Genomic DNA, 21,004 nt, shown 5'->3' with positions numbered 1-21,004 from the left:
AGTGCCAGAGGTGATCAGCATGGATCTGCCATAAACATCCAGGTAATTAAGTAATTAAGAACTATTTTGATCTGTGTGACTGGGAACGCTTGAAGGGTTTTAGGGTTTTTATTTTTTTCTTTGTTTCAGTTTTAGGATTTTTCTTTGTCTCAATTTTAAGCAGGGTGGACTTGAGGAGCAGGTTAGCTCAAGATCCAAACCCCCCAATAGGGTTAGATGTTCCCTTTTCTTTGAGGGAGGCTACCTCCTGGCAAAGTTTTATTTTAGCATTTTCAGTGGCTTTGGCAATATCTGAGTCAAAATCAAAAATGGGAGCACAAAATGGGGAGTAGTGGCATAAGGGGGTGGCCTAGAGTGGGCAACGTGCAAGGGTGGCCAATCAGGGCTATGATACTTAACAGCCTCTTCTTCTAGGGATGATGAATCCTCTGGGGAAAGGACCTCATCGGGCTCACTGTGAACTGGGGCTTTCAACTCAGTCAACGAAGGGTAAATATTAGGAGTAGGAACCTTCGTCAATGCCTGCTCAGACTTGGTGGATGGACAAGGGGTGGTGGTGTCTGGCATGACAATGGAGACAGAATCACAGACTGAAGGAGCCCGAGAATGGCGCTGTAGGACCGTTTCTCCCTCATTAAGTACCTCTTGAATATCTGGCCATGTCTTATAAACCCTAAGTACTTCATTAATCAGGTACCAGTAGGAAAAGGCTTGAACAGTGACCCTTTCTGGGCCAAATGTCCTGTAAAAGTCTTTCACACAGTCTCCCACTCTGGCCCACCTTTTTTCATCAATTGTTCCCTCTTGGGGAAACCAAGGACAAACAGCATCAAGGAATATAAAGAATTAAGCAAGATTCTTTTTCTTAACCTGAGTTCTTCACGCCTTGAGGGATTCCTTAAGGCCTTTTAAAATTCATGTTTGCTCAATGCCTGTCCTGTGACTGCATTGCTCGGTATTACCTTACACGGATCGGACTCACAGTGGGCTGCTGTGGCGATCACAGCACAGATCTTATCCTCAGGGAAGCAGCAACCCTATGAGAGGAGGACATGGATGGACGAGCAGTGTTCAGTCAGACCCCCGTACCCAGGCCCCACAACTGGGCACCAGTTGCCTCGACCTGTGGGGGTTCAGCAAAGACCTGAGGAGGGGGCAAAAGAATGGGGGACAGGAGACGGGAAGAAGGAGAGCAAGTCAGTTGTCTGGTCAACCCTCAAACTTTATTCAGGACAGCAGCTTATAAAGACAAGCAAGCAGGAAGGCCACACAGGGCCCAAGACCAATTCATCACCGTCACCACCCTCCCATTGTGACCATAAACCACAAGTTGCAGGTGCACTGATAACAACAGACAACTGGGGCTGGAGAGATGGCTCAGCAGTTAAGAACACTGACTGCTCTTCCAGAGGTCCTGAGTTCAATTCCCAGCAACCACATGGTGGCTCACAACCATCTGTAACAGGATCTGATGCCTTCTTCTGGTGTGTCTGAATAAAGTGATAAATAAATCTTTTTTAAAAAGGGGTGGGGGGGTTAGGGATTTAGCTCAGTGGTAGAGCGCTTGCCTAGGAAGGCCCTGGGTTCGGTCCCCAGCTCCAGAAAAAAAAAAAAATTCTTTCTTTAAAAAAAAAAAAGACAGACAACTGGCTAGGATGCCCAGAAACAGAGGGTGTATAAGTGGGCTTGGCTCCCGGCAATTCTCTCCATTCCTACTCTGTGGCTCCAATACTCCATGGCTTACACCGTGGGTCCTCCACACCCATGTTAAGGAAGTGAAAACCGCAGCTGCTGCTGCATATGGACTGTCTCTGTACTATGGACCATGGAAATGAAGGTTTCCCTGGACTCTGGGCCCTTCCACCCCTGCTCTCCTACAGTCTCCTGAGCCTTGTGCTTTGTATGGATACTGGTTGGTTTTGGTCCAACCCCCATTGACTTCAGGCCTGGACTGGAAACTGAGGAAGACAGATACAGGGAAGGTAATGTGACTACAGACCAGCAACCCATATTTAACCAGATCTTTGCCAACTGATGCCCACTTTAAGTGCCTCATTGTATCAGAGAAAAAAAAGATATGTGGCTTTATCTTTTGAAAGAGGAATACAGAATTTACAATTCTATGCATGCCCAGTGGCTGGTTCCCCCGAGATGCCAGAAACAGGGGAGTTTCCATTGTAAAAGTAGGATATGTAAAACAGGCTTCCTGGAAAAAATTTTCTTTGAAAAAAACCTAGGGAGTCAGACTCAATGCCACAGGAAGGGTCCCTGGGGATGGAGTTAATCATTCCCAGCCAGAAATCAGCCAGGATGGCTGTTATGCTTAGACTCCCAGATCCTACACTACACAAGGATAGGAACGAATCGGACTATCAGCCCATTGATTGACAAAACTCATTGTGATTGGGGGCAGCCCAAATTAATCTTAGAGGACTTACAAGGAGCTAAACCATGTCTAATATCCAAAACCTTTAGCTTAGGCACTTCCCCTTATCCTGATGCCTACTATTCTGTTTTATGGTTTATTCATCTGGATGACAGCTGTATTACTGGGCCCCTGAAGATACTTGGTGGGTATGAGCCAACGGTTTGATTAAATGTGCATCTTCTGATGCTTTCCAAACTAAGTATGCAGGTTGACCAGATATCTGTAGAGGTTTAATCTTTTGATATGTATGTTTTGTATTGTTATGATAAGTACAGGCCCCTGTGGCCTGGTTGTTCCCAGAGACAAGTGGTAGGAGTATGTACCCAAGTGATGCTATGTAACCTGGCCCCTGAAGTTATCTCTAATTGGCCTACAGTCAATAGCTAAGCAGAAGAGAGATAGGCAGGGTCTTGGGTTCCCGGGAATGGAGGTTGGAGGGACCAGGAAGGAGGAGAAGAAGGTGGAGGAAGGGAAAAAGCCATGGGTTAGGAGTCAAAACAGCAGGGCAATGAGGACTGGCCAATTGGAGTTAAGAGCAGCCCAGATGAAACATAGTAATAACTGGGGTTTATCAATAAAAAACAGATTTTAATAACAGAGAGGGTAGATATCTGCCCAGTTCTAATGCTGATTAAGGCTTGTTACAAATATAAAGGTCATGTGACTTTTATCCAGGAACCAAATGATCAAAGTCAGGGTAGAAACCCCAGATTGAGATTAAATATTTTCTACAACACGTATTAAAACTGTGATTAAATTCCCTTGCAGAAATGTTACTACAAAATTTGGAGAGACCTAGACTTACTTCCCACGTGATTAAAGCAAAACAGCAACAGAAACCTATGTATGGCTTTGGGAGAAACCTGCGGCTAATTGATCACAAGTAATTTAAAAGAAAACTGCCACGGTTAGGGAAATAATGATATCACTCTCTTCTTTGGTTCCCCCTGGCTAACTACTCTGCTATCAATACTGCTTGGGTCTTTAATTCTCATCCTGAGGGGTTGGGGATTTAGCTCAGTGGTAGAGTGCTTGTCTAGGAAGCACAAGTCCCTGGGTTCTGTCCCCAGCTCCGAAAAAAAAGAACCAAAAAAAAAAAAAAAAAAATTCTCATCCTGATTGAATTAACAGCAGGGCCCTGCATTTTAAACTAAAGACAGGGTTGAGTCCATGATTTGCCTCATTCAATAAGAACAGTGTAGAATGTCACAGGGCCCCAGACCTTAGCACAACTGACTCCATGTTGGAGGTGCCATTCAGGTCGTAAAACTCATTGCATACACAGCACCATCTGCCAAAACTAAAACAAAGACCTAATCTGTCAAAGTTCTGGGAAAGTCTCAAAATTTACTAGCCTTGCTTTTGGCTCCTGTAGCTCCACTTCTGGCTAATTGTTTTTGTTAACTGGAATATGTCTTTGTTTGGTTTTTTTTTTTTTTTTTTTTTTTTGGTTTGTTATCGTCGTTGTTGTTTTGTGTGTATGTGCCTGTGTGTGTGTGTGTATGTGTGTGTACTTATATAAGCTCACCCTGAGAAAGGCTCAGTGCTACACTGGGATTCTGAGACCCACTACAGTTGCTGGCCAGCTAATAAAGACTTTCTATTGCCTTATACTTATGTCTGAGCAGTCTTCTCTGGTGACTACCCCATAACTGGTTCACACATCTTTGCTACACTCCTGTTTCTGGTTATATGAGCAGACTGTTCGTGTACCTTGGGAGCCTGTTGCACCCCTGACCTGGGCTGCCCACCTGACATTACAAAACTGAGCCCAATAAATGCTTCTTATGAATGGTCTTTCTTGCCTACTTCTGACCTGTTAGCTTTTTTAAAAATATTTTTTAAAGATTTATTCATTTATTATATATAAGTACACTGTAGCTGTCTTCAGACACATCAGAAGAGGGCATCGGATCTCCTTACAGATGGTTGTGAGCCACCATGTGGTTGCTGGGAATTGAACTCAGGACCTCTGGGAGAGCAGTCAGTGCTCTTAACCACTGAGCCATCTCTCCAGCCCCTGACCTGTTAGTTTTAACACAGCTGGTACAGCTGGTAACAGGAAGAGAGGCTGCAGGAGAAGAGTCCAGAGTCTGCCACAGAGAGTCTGCCATGGTAGAATGGACAATGAAAGCAGCTGAGGGATTCCAGAGAATGGTCAAGGCAGGGACCATCCAAAGCAGAGATGATAAGGTAGCTAGGTTATAAAGGGCTGAAGTCACTGAAGTTTATCAGGGAGAAATCAAAGAAGCAAGGACCTAGACACACTAGGCCCAAGAACTTCTGTCCAGTGCTGGAGGAGGGGGTCACACACTAGGTCCAAGACCCAAACATGGTTGCTGTGAGATTAAAGGTACCAGGACCTGGGGTGTTGATATTTGGTCTGTTGCTATGTAGGGTAATGCTAAATTCTGTATCCTAAAGTCCAGTTGCCTCAAGGGTGTGAATTCTCACACATGCCAGCTTTTGTTGTGCAAACATCTCTCCTTAATTTAAAACTATTGATTGAATACAGATGTCTATAGCTGGGCAGAAGAGAGATAGGCAGGGCTTTAGTTCCTGGGCTTGGGGTCTGAGGCAGGAACCTTGAGAGGAAAAAGGGGTAAGTCACCATGGTGGATCTTGAGCCCACGGCCACGAGGGGTGGCTTGTTGGAATAGGAGTGGCCCAGGCAGAATATTGCAAGTGATATCTCAGGATTGTTGAAGGGGAAGCAGCCAAAAGAGCACTAATGCTTTAAGGCTTGCTATAAATATAAAGTTTTTAGGTTTTTTATTTGGGAACTCAATGACCCAAGGTGGAGCAGAAACCCACAAATAATATTACAGAAACACTGAGGTCTGTGATGAGGACTGCGAAGCTGGTTGACACCAGTCACCACTGCTCCGTGCTGCTGTCTCCCTAGTGATAGGACCAGTGCTGAGCACATCCATGAACTGAGTGAGTCCAGCTGTACATTCCTTCTGATAGGCCTGGTGCTCTCGCAGCCTAAGCTCTGCCAGACCAAGTTGTGGATTTCCATTGCTCCAGTAGATATGTTATCTTCTGTCTTCGCATATGTGGTGTATATCCTAGCTCCTTCTTTATGACTTTAATGGATTTTAAAACCCCTTGGAATGTGCTCTAGGTTTTAGAAGTCTGTTGTTATCTCAGAAGCAATTAAGTAGTTCTGTTATAAAAAGGGCTCGAATGTCTGTGTGTGGAGTCACCATTCTTAAATGACGGTGACCCTAGGATGCTGGTTGCTTCTGCAGAATAAACACTCTTTGTTCTTGCATACCATTTGAGTCTAGAGTCTTACTTCAGTAATTTTTGGACCCTTACACAAGTACTCTTAACTATTGTGTGACTTTTTTCAGACCCACCTGAGGTATAAATAAGACATGGAGTATTCTATACAGTTTAAAGCTTAGGACTTTTGCTGGTGCAGTCTCTCAGCTACCTTCTAACTTAATCACCTTCTTGGCCTGCATCTCCACCACGTGGCTAGCTCTAGACCTCCATGCTCCACTTTCCTCCTATTCCTTACCACATCCAGTTTCAAATCTCCAGCTTCTGCCTTCTTCCCTTGTGTCACTCCTCTGGCAGGAAGTTCCGCCCATAAGCTTCCTGCCCCACCTATTTGCTGTCAGATCTTCATTATAACCAATTAGCAGAGAGAACACCTGATACATCTGATACATTTCTCTGGTTACCTAAGGCATAGAGGGCTGCTACAAATAGGAAGCTGGTGTTGGGCCATAGAAATGACAATACCAAAATCCTGCCAGCACGTAGCTCTTCTGCCAGTACAGGACTAACCATTGAAAATACAGAGGTATGTGGGGTTGGGGATTTAGCTCAGTGGTAGAGCGCTTGCCTAGCAAGCGCAAGGCCCTGGGTTCGGTCCCCAGCTCCGAAAAAAAAAAAGAAAGAAAGAAAGAAAGAAAAAAAAGAAAAGGAAAATACAGAGATATACCTTCACACAAAGTAAGAAAAGGTCACCTCAACATTTAACAGTTGAGCCTCCAAATAAGTCTATTGCGACTCCAATAAGCTAAGCTTAGCCCACCCACTCCAATCTAACAACTAAGATAAGCAATAATAAGAGTCAGAGTCTACTGCTGTTCAGTCACAATGGGAAGAGGAACAGATAAAGTGGTCCAAGTACCCGCCCATGTCAGTCCCTCAGCTACGCAGTAAATTTGGGGTCAGCCTTGTCTCAACAAAAACAAGATACTGCTTTAAATACAATGAAACTAGCCTAGATTATGCACTGTGGCAGAAACGAGACTCTGCCTCAAGGAAGTAGATGGATACGTGCATATGTGTGCACACATACAGAGACAGTTACACATAAATAAATACATTTAACATATTATTGTATGTATTGGTGTGAATCAAGTCCAAACTAAAACATTGTCAGGCTTGCACAGTAAGCACTTTTAGCTGCCCAGCCATCTTGTCAACCAACATTTTTTTTTCAAAATCTTAAATATTCATTAAGTTTCTGGAAAATTGAATCATGAAAAATTGTGGAGTGGCTAGCCAAGTAACAGTATACAAACCGAGCAGGTTGTACTTGTGCAAGTAGGAATATATATGTATAAATACAGACATATATGCATGTAACAATAACTAATGAAGAAAGAAGCCATGGATCTAAAAAGGCAAGAAGGGTTTAGAGGGAAGAAATGGGGAAGGGAATGTTTTAATTATATTGTACACTCAAAAACAAAAGAAACAGGTTTTTTCAAATTATAAGAGCAACTTTCTTACCTCCTCGTCTCCAGTTTAATAGTCTTTATAAATGAGGAGCCAAAGTAAGGATAAAGTGAGGTGCACTTTAAACAACAGGCATGGAGGGATGGCTTAGCAGTTAAAAGGGCTGGCTGCTCTGCCGGAGGAGCTCGGTTTGACTCCCAGCACCCACATTGAGGCTCATCGCTGTCTATAGCTCCATACGAAGGGACCCAATACCTTCTTCTGGCCTCTGAAGATAATGCATACCTGTGATGCACAAACACGTATGCACATAAATAAAGTAAAAAACATTTTTAAATAGGTGCAGAGGTAATTCTGAGACAGATATGTCCAGGCCACCCACCAAGATCTCTAGATAGATGATTCTTACAACATAACAGACTCGCCAGGCTCCTGAGACCCAGACTTATTAACACTGAGACCATTCGTTCATCTCAGAACTGCTGCCAGCAACCTGAAGACAGATCCTTCACAATGGGCAATGTAAATCAGAATTGGAGTTTACTACGGCAAAGTATATAGTCAGGGGCTGGAGAGATGGCTCAGCAGTTAAGAGCACTGACTGCCCTTCCAGAGCTCTTGAGATCAATTCCCAGCAACCACAAGGTGGCTCACAACCATCTGTAATGGGATCTGCTGCCATCTTCTGGTGTGTCTGAAGAGAGTGACAGTGTACTCACACACATAAAATAAATAAACCTTTAAAAAAGAAAAAAGGCTATGGTCTTCAAAGCTGCATCGATGGATCAAGTGATAGCTATGTAAGCAGATAACCTGAGGTCAGATCCTCCACACTCATGTAAGAAGCCAGCACGGAAGTGTGCACCCGGACCCCCAGCACTGGAGAAGTGGAAACAGAGGGGTTCCTGGGCTTGCTGGTGTGAGTGAGAGAAACTATGTCTGCAAAGCCTGGCTGGCTAGTGTGGGGACATTGGAATGTTGCGGGTCCTAAGCCTAACTACAATTTATTTTGAACTATCTTTCCCCCTCTAAATAGCCAAACATCCTGTGACTAACAGAAGGAGTCTGACGGAATATCGTGTGACTAATGAGAAAGAACAACAACAAAGCCTTTTGGAATGTACCAACATAACAAAATCCTACTTTCGACAAGTCGGAGGCTAAAGACAATACCAGATAACATCTGGAGCCCATAGCTCAGGTTCTCCGCTTGGCTATAAGCTGCCTCTCTGCGGCCTCCACCAACATTTTGAAGTCTTGATTTGTAACTGTCTTTGTTCTGTTCCCATAAAAGCTTCAAAACACTGCCTCTATGTTGGACCGTGGACTTTAGACTTACCTAAATCTGTGTTCCCAGGCCAGGTCGCTTGTATTTGATTGCAGAATAAGCTCCCTCTTATCCCTAACAGCCAGTTCAAGGGAGTGTAAGACAGATTTAAGCACAGGAAATATGGCTCACGCAAGGGTGGCTGTCACAGTCCTGTCCAAGTACTTCAGCAGTGGCCACATGTGGCTTTCAATTTACATCTCGAAGTGATGCTAAGACCCACCCCCCCCCATAAGTAAAATAGTAGGAAAGTGCTGGAAATACCTCGGATGGGATTACCCTCGGATAAGATAAAAGCATGAGTCACCAGGTCCATACAAAGCGTTAAGATGAGGCTTTGAGTATAGATGAGGTTTCTAGTGAAATACCTGGAAACTGAAGGTTTACTGGATAGGAAAGGAGAAAGGTCAGATATGCCCAGGCCTTAAGCATGACTGTTGCTCTTGCAATGCAAAACCACAGAGCTAACCTCTAAGGGTTAAGTGATGGCTTACTCTGGAGCCAGTGTGAGTGACCACTGCCTGGAAAAACACATTTACGTCACCTAGCTTCGTAAAGTTTTTCTGAAAACACAAACCAAGACTCTTGCACCCCATCTGGCTTAATTTGTTCCAAAGCAAAGCTAATGGTCTGTTTGCACATTCTGAAGTTTTACTTAATGGTCACAAGCTATCCAAGCTATCGATTCACACAAGAAGGAGAGACAGAAACGGCCATTAAAGAGTGAAAGATAGCCCAAGGTAATTTGGCTCCAAACTTGAAAATTCCAAAGTCCCCACAATTTTTGAAGTTCTACTAAGGTCATCAGCTTTGAGGAAGGCCTAGTTTAAAAGCTTTCTTTGGAGAACTTTTTTTTTCATATCTCTTAACATTCTTACTAGAAAATATCTCTGTATATTTAAATTTAAAAAATACTATTTCTGTGTACTGCTGGATTGTTTATATGGTGACTGACCCATAACTTCTCTCTCTCTCTCTCTCTCTCTCTCTCTCTCTCTCTCTCTCTCTCTCTCTCTCTCTCTCCACCATTCTCTCCCTTTTTCTGTCCTGCTCAATCTGTCTACATGTCTACTCATGTGCCTCTACCTCTTCTCCAGGCCCTCACTCCTCTCTCTTCCCCCAATAAAGCCCCTTTAAACCAAATCTGCTGCACGATGTAATTACTCAGGGGCACACATTGACACAGGCCCACCAGGACCAGGTACACATTATATTTTATAACAGTCATGATCCTGAACCATGTAGGGAGACAGGGAGGGGAAGGGAGAGAGGAACTAAGTTTAGCAGCCCAGAGGCTAAAAGGTACCATTTGTCCTGGGTTTGAAATTTAACACCCCAGCCTTTTGTTGAAAATAAATAAGAGGCAATGTGATTGTCTATGATGGCTTCCTGGTGACATTTGGGCACCATTGTTGGGGGCTCAAAAAGTTAAATTTTGTATGTATGACTTAAGGTTCATACATCACGCGTTATACCAAAGTAAGATTACCTGATTTAAGTTAACCTTTTTTTTTCTTTTAAATTTTACAGCCTTTTCAAACAAATGCCCAAATGTTCTTTCAAATCCTGAGAGAAAAAAGTTTACATTTCACCAAGAACTTTAAAGATACCCATGGCCTTGAATGAGGGAACATTTTTGTAAACAAGAACCAAGAAACAGGGTGGTTTAGAGAGTGAAATACACACACACACACACACACACACACACACAGATAGATAGATATAGATATATAGATAGATATAGAGATAGATCGATAGATCGATAGATAGATAGATAGATGTAGATATCTTGATTTTTTAAAAGTAAGGTCAGGGGCGGAGGAAACTTGAGATAAACTTGCTTCTGTCTGAAGCAAGCAAATCCCATCTCCAGACCCATCTTTCCAGTGAAGTGAAGCAGTAAGTTTTCAATATTATCCATACCCGAAAGACATTTGAATCTCCGTAAGACTGAACCCAGTGATCTAGGCATCCGTAATATTTGGTGTGCACCTGTATGCAGATAGGGTTGACGACCTGGAAATCCTAACGAGTAACTGCAAAGCTGAAATAAAAGCAACAGTACCCAGGCTGGGTGGAGCAGAAACAAGGGTGTAAGAAGCCTGAAGCGCAAAAAGACCATTCTTTCTCAGAGGAAGGGGACTTGGAGACCCACTAAATGTAGTATTAATATTTAAGTAATAAATCCCATCACGAGGTTGCTTCCCACCTCAATGGTTTATGCTCCTGAATAAGAGACACACACAGTCTTTATATGCTAATGTGCCTTAAGCAGCACAATAGCTGGAACACTGCCTAGCCTCCAAGCTGCTAGAATCCACTTCCCGGCCATAATTCCGAGTTACTACTTACTAATTCCTATGTTCTATCTTGGCTGCTCTAAACCCAGTTGGCAGCTCTGGAACATGCTCTCCTGACTCCTTTACTTGGTGGCTATGCATCTCCTGCACCTGTTCTCAGAAACAGCATCGCTCCTCTCCTCTACCCTCCCTGCATGGCAGATCCCTCCTTTCTTCCTCCCTTCCTTCCTTCCTTCCTCCCTTCCTTCCTTCCTTCCTTCCTGCCTGCCTGCCTGCCTGCCTGCCTGCCTGCCTGCCTGCCTGCCTGCCTGCCTTCTTCCCTCCCTCCTCCTCCCACCTCCTTCTCCTCCAGGTCCCAAGCCAGGAATCCTAACATCCCGTCTCTGTCTGTCCTTCCCAGCTATCGACTATTGGCATCTTTATTTACCAATCAGAACCGTCTGGGAGCAGGTTCCCAGAAGCTATGAGCAGATCTTCTCATGCAAACAGTATTTTGGGGAATATAACACAAGTAGCTACATGGGGTTTTGTTGTAGTAAAAATATAAAAAATAAAAAAAGTTGTCTTTTATCCCGATTAGGTCTGGCACCACAGTGTCCCAAGATATCTGCTGGATATCTTAATTCTCAGTCAGCAAAGCCTCTCACCTGCTCTGCTCCATCCCATATCACACTGCCAAAGGCCTCTCTCTGAGCCGTCGGCAATCTCTCTACCTATCTAGTTCCAAGGCAGGTTTCCATGCCAGAAACACACATCTCAACTCCGTGGTGGCCCAGACCAGTCGCCCCACACTCCCTTACATTTAAATCTACACATGAAAGAACACAGGACACAATAACCTTAGATCTAATTGATAAGATATAATTGCCCACCTAAACATATAAAGCCCAGTACCATCCATCCCTTAAGAACATTAATCACAACCTGTAAACACACAGAGCAGAATCTTAACATCACCTACCATGGCTTCTCTCCCTCTTCCTCCGGTCTCTCCTCATTTCCGTTCCAGTCTCTTCCTCTTCCTTCAAACTCTTCTCCCGCCCATCCTTCCTTCTCATCCAATGACAGGCCTCCTTCTATCCTGTACCTGCCCCTCACCTGTATTTCACAAATTCAATGGCGAGAAGGTTCTGGTGAAGTCACCTGAGTCCTGAGTAAATGACTAGGTAGCTGTCCTTGGGCAGTGGAATTAGCATCAAAATACAGATAACTGGAGGGCAAACCACACTGGGTTTTTGTGGCATTCCTAACAAGGACAGCAGGTGACATTTTTGCCTGTTCTGGAGACTCTTTCCCTTCCTTTGGGTTGCTTTGTCCAGCTTCAACATAAGGGCTTTTGTCTTACTGTAATGTTGTTTTGTCTTGTTTGGTCATTGTTTCTTGGAGCTCTGCTCTTTTCTTAAGGGAAACCAAAGGGACTGGATCTGGGGTAAGGAGAGGTGAGGGGAAGCTAAGAAGAATTGAGGGAAGGGAAACCGGTTGGCATGTATTGTATGAGAGAAGAACCTATTTTCGAAAAATAAAAAAAAATAAAAATAAAAATAAAAATAAAATAAAAAACCCACAAAACATCAAATTCTAATAAAAAGAAAAAGAAAAAGAATAATTTTCTCTTAAAGCTACACAATAGCTTCCTTGTTCTACATTGAGTATCTCAAGTGTCCTGTTGAAATGCAGAACTATTTCAGTTAATGAATATACCTGTTGATAGGTCTGGGTCTATTTGATTCTAACAGGTACCTTTCCTGGTATACCAATAGGCACTTTAGGTAGCCGGTTTGTCCCCTACGCCACGGAATTTCCTTTCAACCTAACACTCCAGCCTTTTGTAGAACATAAGAGGTGATGTACTCTCTTCTGTAAAACTTCATGCTGAAATTAGGACAAGGCTGTCAGGGCCCAGGGTGGATGGTGGGACAGCTATATCCACTGAGGATGGTGAGAGTCAGGAAGCCAGCATGGCTGTTTGACTCAGTGCCAGCAACGCTGATGGAAGCTACAATTGCTGTCTTATTGCCTCTCACTTTTAGTTTTGGTCTCTGGGTGTTGTATTTTTGTGGGCTTTCTGTATTCTGATTCATTTTATGTCTTTTCCAGAGGAACATATATGAGTCTCTTTAGGATAATACTAAACACACAAACCCTTCTGCTTTCAGAAAAATAACCTTATTTTGCCCTCGTTGGAAGTCTTTTGCCCTGGAGATTGTGATGAACACAAAAAATGCTAGAATTTTTTTTTTTTAATGAGGCTACAATTCTAGGATTTTCTTGGTGTATTTGCCACTAGGCAAACTCAGAAATAGAATAATCAGAGAAGAATTGAAGGACCCTCGTTCTTACCGAAGTGTAAGAGCTATTAAGAGGCTTGGCCTGGTAGAAAGTAGGTAGGTTATGGGGTTCCTGTGAAGGACTCTACGGGCTTTCACCAGCCTTACACCCACCGCCTCAGGTCAAGATTAGGCCAACTTACATTCTCCACCCACAGTTCCCAGGAGGAGCAGGGACATTCTTGAAAAATTGCGGAATGTACTGATAGTCACCTGACCCTCTGGTCCCAGATTGAGTTCAAATGCTTGTCATATGCTAGCTAGCCAACAGATTTAAAGGTCAATATGTTAGCTAATAAGTTTAAACTGTAACCTTGCTGATGTAACCTGTACCCCTAAAAAATATAAAAACTGCTTGTTATGGCCATTTGAGGTCGCCTTCTAGTCACTTGCCATGAGGGGCTGATTGAGGGTTGACCCTGACGTGCCACTCGGAGAAAAATAAACCTCTTGCGTTTGCATCAAACTCCATTCTCGTGTCTCACTTGGGGGGTGTCCCGATAGTTAAGACTCACTACGAGCCTTACAGACTAAACTTAGAAGTAGCCGACAGACTCTGACTGGCCAGGAGAATTGGCAAAAAATCAGAGGTCTCCTTCTACAATACATTCAGATCTTCCTGAAAATGTAGCTTACAGATAGGGGGCCGGACAGGGTTTATAATATATAAAATAGCCATTTTCCTACGTAAGAACATGTGTAGATGATAAAAGGAGTTAGGTCTCAGAATTTGCCATTCATGAAAAGACTGGCTCTGATATTTTCTGTTTGTCTAGCTCTTTGAAACCACAAATGCTGCCAGCATGAAAAAGGCTGTCATATACTAAGTATGCTTGCTTTGCTACAGATGTTTTATTGGTTCTTTATTATTCTATAGGGCTTATAATAAAAATAAAATCTGTTCTATTGGGGTTGGGGATTTAGCTCAGCGGTAGAGCGCTTGCCTAGCGAGCGCAAGGCCCTGGGTTCGGTCCCCAGCTCCCCCCCCCCCAAAAAAAAAAAAAAGAAACAAACAAACAAACAAACAAAAATCTGTTCTATCTATAGGTGCTAACTGTAATTAAACCAGCAACCCCTGACATGCAATGAAAAATCAAACACATGTCTGGAGACAAAATGATATGATCTGTACTTCTTGGGAAACTATGAGTCTGTTTTTGTTTTATGAGATCTGTATAAATAAAGAAGTGACCTCAAGGGGTTGGGGATTTAGCTCAGTGGTAGAGCGCTTGCCTAGAAAGTGCAAGGCCCTGGGTTCGGTCCCCAGCTCCGAAAAAAAATAAATAAATAAAATAAAGGAAAAAAAAAAGAAAAGAAAAAAAAAAGAAGTGACCTCATTGCTAGTTGTCAGGGCTACAAGACTCCCCCTACAACCATACTTAGTCTTTCCTTCTTTGCCAGTTCCTTAGCTCCTCTCTGGGACCTGTCAACTGCTGAGGCTGGTCCCTCCCATGATAGAATGCTAGTTAAATGATGGGAGGGGATTAAGGCAATGGGGCATTGATCAGAAGCATCTGGTTTGTGGACCCATCTGAAGAGACAGGGAGCAATCAATCCACCAGACTGGGTCACATCACTTTTCAGCAAGCTCAAGGCTCACAGCCATTTGGAGCATTGTGTAGCCCACAGCTGACTCCTAGGTGATATCTGTTAGCCAAGTAGAATTCTCCTGAGACAGTTATAGACTAGAGACAGAAATTAAAGATTAGGACTGTAATAGAACTTTCAGGCCTGTCTTGGGATTTTATTGCTGTGAAGAGACACTATGACCAAGGCAACTCTCACAAAGGGCAACACTTAATGAGGCTGGCTTACAGTTTCAGGGGTTCAGTCCACTATCATCATGGCAGGAAGCATGGCATGGCGGGAGGAGCTGAGAGTTCTACATCTTGTTCAGAAGGTAAACAGAAAGAAGTCTGGCTTCCAGGGAGCTAGGAGGAGGGTCTTAAGCCCATGACCACAGTGACACATTTCCTCCAACAAGGCCATACCTCTTCCAATGAGGCCGCACCTCCTAATATTGCCACTCCCTATGGCCAAGCATTCAAACACATGAATCTATGGTGGCCATAGTCCTGGTAGTTGGAGGATGATAGAAGGTCCTGAGACCAGAATAGGGGTTGGTGGTCAAGGGAGATCACATCTTCAGGAAGAGACAGATACAGAAATTTAGACTGTATTTATCTGGAGTCCTATATGACCTGAGAGAGGTAGATCCAAGTCTTTTGATTCCTTTGACTCCCCAAAGCTTAAATGAATTTTTTTTAGTTTACAAAAAGAAGATAAGCATTCAAATATACTAGCATTGCCATTGTTTTCAATCTTCACTAAAATCCACACTGTTAAAACAAAACAAAACAAAACAACAACAACAACAACAACACCAGCTAACATATGTCTCTAAAACAGCTGGAATAGAATCATACTTGTGGCTTTAGGGTAAAAAAGCATGAACATTCGTTTCTCTGCCAGAGAGCTGGGTTCATACAAACTGGACAGAAAAGATTTAGCATGCTGAGAAACACTTTTAAGTTATACTTAGAAACAACCAAAGGAAATTTAAAATCTTGAGTCATTTCTGATAATAGTAGTCAGTGCTTTACCAGTTTATCAGAACAAACTCCACTGATTAATGTTAAAACTCTGAACTTGGGCTGGAGAGGTGGCTCAGAGGTTAAGAGCACTGTATACTCTTCCAGAGGTCCTGAGTTCAATTGCCAGCAACCACATGGGGGCTCACAATCATCTGTAATGAGATCTGGTGCCCTCTTCTGGCCTGCAGACATACATGCAGGCAGAATGCTGTAAATATAATAAATAAATACATCTTTAAAAAAAAACCTGAACTTTTGAAATCTTAGTATAAGAATAATAGCATAGAAGGGAAAGAAAATTTGTCCCCGCCAGCGGGGACCCAGTTATTCAGGGTCCCGAAGAGGCTTTCTACCTGTGGGCCAAAATGGGGGTGAAGAGAAGAAGGAGACCAAGCAAAAGTTCTGTTGTCAAGGTCTCGTTTATTCGGGTGAACGTTACAGCTTTTAAGGCTTTCAGGTAGGGGGAGTGTCCTTTGTGAAACACAGAGGAGGAGGAGGTGCGGATATAGGTAGTGATAGCTGGAGGCAAAGAGGTCAGGCGGTAGACGATGAGGTCAGGCGGTGGAGACACCGGGTGTTGATTCAGGAGATAACAGGTATCTGCTAAGGGAGCTGAGGCATCCCTTGAATGTTATCTTCCTGTGCCGTAAATTCATGGGAGAGGCTTTGTCCAACAATCTTAAGACTCATGGCAGTCATCTTAGGGGTGAGTCTCTGTGGCCAAACAGCCCAGAGTCACCTAGCCACTTTGAGCCATGCAGTCAAAAAGCGGCTAGGCCCAAATCCAATATGGCTCCGTGCAAAAATTAAACAACTTTTCATTACCTTAAATCATTTTCTTATACCTTTATAAGCTGCATTTACATGCCTTAAAACAGAGACTTACCCACTACCTAGATTCCCATGGTTTTGTTGGCGTTGTAGGGGGAGTGGTCAATATTCAGCTGTCATACACAGCAGCTTTGGCCTTCTGCTGCCAGAGCCAAGACTGAGAGATTTTCCTATGAGGAGGAACTTGCAGGACTGGCCTTACTTTGACCAGGAACAGTAACCAAACACTGTGCACAGGTTGGACAGAGTCCTGGCAGCAGGCCTGGGGATGTTTTGCTCAGTGGTGTTACCACAATCCAGGTGGAGAAGTTGGTTTTCATTCTTCTTTGGAGACCTTCCAGTTCCTGCTAGATTGTGGTATTTCTATTATGGGAGGCTTTTTCCATTAAACATTTTAAATGCCGTATTTGGCAGATTTCTGAATGGTTTGAGGACCATAATCTGTTAAGTATACAAGATTTAAACAAACTTAGTTTTTAGCTACTAGCTTTAGTCTTAACCTTGGAAACACATACAGGAGGCTAAATAAAGCTTGTCATTGTAAATGAATTATGTTTGCACTTAGCAAAGTTGGCTACAAGCGTAGTTCTAAGATCATTAAAAACTCTGATCATTTATACAATGAATATTATCTTGCATGTCTTAACCATCTTTAACAGTTTACAATTTAGTAGCTTTTTAATAATAATAATATTAAATCAATGATCTGTTAGTATTCAAATAATATTCTAAATTATAAATACAGTCTCCACAGGGAGCTGTCAACTTTACTTTCCTGGTCCTTAAATAGTGTGCCATTAGGGAATATCACACCTTCTTGTATGCCTAAGTTCATTAAAATTACTAAAGCTTAACAAATTAACAAAGACAAAGAGGTTAGACATACATTCTTAAGTCAGCCTCTGTTAGCCGGAATAGTCCTTAGGTGAGGACAGACATCCTATAGGCTCTGTGACAAACAGCTTAGGTCAGTGCTGCACTAAAACAGGAATATGTTACATATTAATAAATACATAATATAAAACTTTATAAATTTAAAATGTCCCATTGCCTTATAAATTTAAATATTTAAAGAAAATATCCAGATTTACTTGAATTTTCTTTAAATTCAAAATTTCCTTTTAAAAATCTAAAATCTCCCAGCCAGGTGGTGGTGGTCCATGCCTTTAATCCCAGCACTTGGAAGGCAGAGGCAACTAAATCTAAGTTTGAGACCAGCCTGGTCTACAGAGTGAGTTACAGGACAGCCAGGGCTACACAGAGAAGCCAAAAAATAAAATGAAATAAAATCTCAACTGTGTGTTCCTGTAATATTAAAAATTAAAGTACCTCCTTCACGTCGAGAGGGAAGGAGCAGGCACACCCACAACGAGGCAACACCAAACTCCAGCTGTGCAAACAACTCAACTCAAGTTCAGTGTCTCGGATTCACTCACACTCCTCTGGGCTTTGCAAAGGGCATCAGGTCTCCTCTCTGGCCTGTGCTCAGAAGCATACACAGCTTGTCTTCTAGGACCCAGCCAGCTTCATCTCATTATGGCCGGTGTCTCTGGTGACTACCACGCGGCACCAGCATCTCCAAAACTGCCGGGGTACTGTAGTGGCTGTTCCTGGTTGTCAACTTGACTATATCTGGAATGAACTACATAACCCATAATGGGAAGGCTCAACTTTGATCCTGTTCTTAAGGCAAGTAGACCTCTGAGTTCAAGGTCACCTGGGACAAAGCAAATCCCAGATCCCGGCGGGACACACCTTTAATCTGGGACACACCTTCTGCTGGAGATTTACTTAAGGACATTGGAAGAAGGAAGAGTCTCTCTTTTTTGCCTGCCTGCCTGCCTCGTGGGACTGAGCCACTGCTAGTGAAAGATCCCACTCAGAGAGACCCTTACTCTAGTCTTGGGAAATCGCGGTCCCCAGACACAGAGACCATTTTGGATGTAATAAGCAAAGGCGAGGTTTATTACAGAGACCTATTGAAAGACCCCAGCTTAGCAGCAGTAACGCCATTTTGCAAGGCTGTACTTAAGATGACTGGTTCAGGGAAAGGTTAGAACACTGAGTACACAGCGGCTGCCAAGCAGGATGTGTTTGGTTGAAGGCCTGGCAACAGGACGACTTCGGTTGAGCACCTGACAATGAAAAAAAAAGCCCCGAGAGAGGTCCCACACCCTGGTGGGGGGCCGAGTCAGTAGTTATGTTTCAGGAAGGTAGCTAGAAAACATTAGAATCCACCAATTATATCCCTGTAACCATGCATCTGCTTCTGTATGCTTGCTTCTGCTCCCCAAAATCCTATAAAAGCCCATCCTTGGTTCCATGGGGCGCGCCAGTCCCCCGAGTGACTGAAGCGCCCGCAGGTGCCTGTGCCTGTGTATCCCGACAATAAACCAAATCCTCTTGCTGATTGCATCCTGTGGTGTCTCGGTCTGGTCTTTGGAGTTGGAGGGTCTCCATCCCGAGGGAAAGTTCTCCCTGAGAGCTTTTCATTTGGTGCGTTGGCCGGGAAAGGAGATCCTCCACCCAGGGACCACCGACCACCCACTGGGAGGTAAGCCGGCCGGCGTCTGTCTGTCTGTCTAATTTTGTCTCGTTCTGCCTTATTCTGTCTGTTCTGTGAGCGCTCAGCCAGGTCTGTTCTGTGAGCGCTCAGCCAGGTCTATTCTGTGAGCGCTCAGCCAGGTCTGTTCTGTGAGCGCTCAGCCAGGTTGTTTGGAATTTGGGCGGGACGAAGAAGGAGCTGACGAGCTCGGACTTCTCGCCCCGCAGCCCTGGAAGACGTTCCAAGGGTGTTGGGGCCCGACTTTTCGGGGCCCAATCTGGGAGAGGAGAAAGATCCGGACTAACGGCACTCTGTCTGTATTTTTGGCTTTCAGAGGGCCCCGGACCTTTGCCACCTCCATCTGACTTTTTGCTTTCAGTTTGGTACCAAAGCCGTGCAGCACGCCTGTCTGTTGTATGTTTGACTGTTGGTGTTGTTTGTTTTCTCTGTGTTCTAATCTTCCTTAGAACTAACATGGGACAGTCCCTAACAACGCCCCTAAGTCTCACTCTTGATCATTAGAAAGACGTCCACGACCAGACACACAACCAGTCCGTCGAGGTTAAAAAAAAAAGGAAAATGACAGACTCTCTGCACATCCAAGTGGCCCACTTTCGGAGCAGGATGGCCAGTGAATGGCACATTTAATAAGATCATTATTTTACAGGTTAAAGATCGGGTCGTCCACGGACATCCTGACCAGGTTTCTTATATTATCACTTGAGAGAGTCTCGCCTTAAACCCCCCCCCCGGGCGGAACCCTTCGTGGACCCGAATTGGCCTCCCCTCAACCCCCAGCCTGTCCCCTCGGCCCCGCCCGGTCTGCAGGCCACGTCTTAAGAAACCTCTCCTCCCGGCAGACCCAAACTCCCCTCTCATAGATCTTCTCTCTGACAGGCCCGGCTAAAACGGAGGAGGCAGAGCCGCCGGCCAGATCAGTTGCCGGGCCACAGTCTGATAAGGGTTTCTCCCCTGTCGCAGGGAGATTACACAATAAGCGCGAGGTGATGCCAGATTCAACCTCCCAGGCTTTCCCACTTAGACAGGGAACCGGTGGCCAGACCCAATACTGGCCGTTTTCAGCAGCTGACATTTACAATTGGAAACAACACAACCCTTCTTTCTCCAAAGATCCGGTGGCACTCACCGACCTAATAGAATCTGTTTTACTTACCCACCAGCCTACTTGGGATGACTGCCAACAGCTCTTACAGGCCCTCTTAACCTCAGAAAAAAAAAAAAAAACAAAGAGTGTTCCTAGAGGCCAGAAAGCATGTTCTGGGAGATGATGGGCGTCCCACCCAGCTGCCTGAAAAAATTGATGCTGCATTCCCACTTAAGAGACCAAACTGGGATTTTAATACAGCTGAAGGTAAGGGACACCTACGCCTTTATCGCCAGTTGCTTCTAGCGGGTCTCCGAGGGGCTATACGACGCCCTACTAATTTGGCTCAGGTAAAACAGGTATTACAGGAAGCAGGGGAAACTCCCTCCGCCTTTCTAGAGAGACTTAAGGAGGCCTACCGTATGTACACTCCCTATGACCCAGATGACCCAGGACAAATGACGAGTGTCTCTATGTCCTTCATCTGGCAGGCTGCTCCAGATATCAGGACTAAGTTACAGAGGTTAGAAAATTTGCAGGGCTATACATTACAGGATTTACTTAAAGAAGCTAAAAAGATTTTTAATAAGAAAAAGATAAAAAAAAAAAAACAAACAAAAAATTGAGTCGAATCTTGGCCGCCGTAGTACAGGGCCAAAAAAAGAAGGGAGATAGGGGGGAGCTCGAAAGGGGCTAAAGCTGGATAAAGATCAATGTGCCTATTACAAAGAGAAAGGGCACTGGGCCAGAGAGTGCCCCAAGAAGCCTGGCGGACCCCGAAAGCCTCGACCACGAACCTCCCTCTTGGCTCTAGATAAAGATTAGGGAGGTCAGGGCCAGGAG

The 21,004-nt window shown here is 44.1% G+C and overlaps 2 long non-coding RNA genes across 2 annotated transcripts in view; one reads left to right on the top strand and one right to left on the bottom strand.

Annotated features, from left to right (window-relative positions):
• LOC148002754 (uncharacterized) overlaps window positions 1-11,755 on the bottom strand; it is a 49,457-nt gene extending 37,702 nt beyond the window's left edge. Inside the window, exon 1 of the long non-coding RNA XR_015631423.1 lies at window positions 11,721-11,755. This is a non-coding gene — a long non-coding RNA (uncharacterized LOC148002754). The remainder of the gene's footprint in view (window positions 1-11,720) is intronic.
• Window positions 11,756-18,837: 7,082 nt separating this feature from the next.
• Window positions 18,838-20,759, top strand: LOC148002753 (uncharacterized). The gene is made up of 3 exons (XR_015631136.1): window positions 18,838-19,171; window positions 19,222-19,659; window positions 19,760-20,759. It is a non-coding gene; the product is annotated as an uncharacterized LOC148002753 (long non-coding RNA).
• Window positions 20,760-21,004: the final 245 nt, after the last annotated feature.

This window comes from Rattus norvegicus, chromosome 10 (genome assembly GCF_021556685.1).
Source record: "Rattus norvegicus strain SHRSP/BbbUtx chromosome 10, alternate assembly SHRSP_T2T, whole genome shotgun sequence".
NCBI classification, from domain to species: Eukaryota; Metazoa; Chordata; class Mammalia; order Rodentia; family Muridae; genus Rattus; species Rattus norvegicus.
Note: the sequence above shows the minus strand (reverse complement) of the source record. Positions and strands in the feature narration are given on the sequence as shown.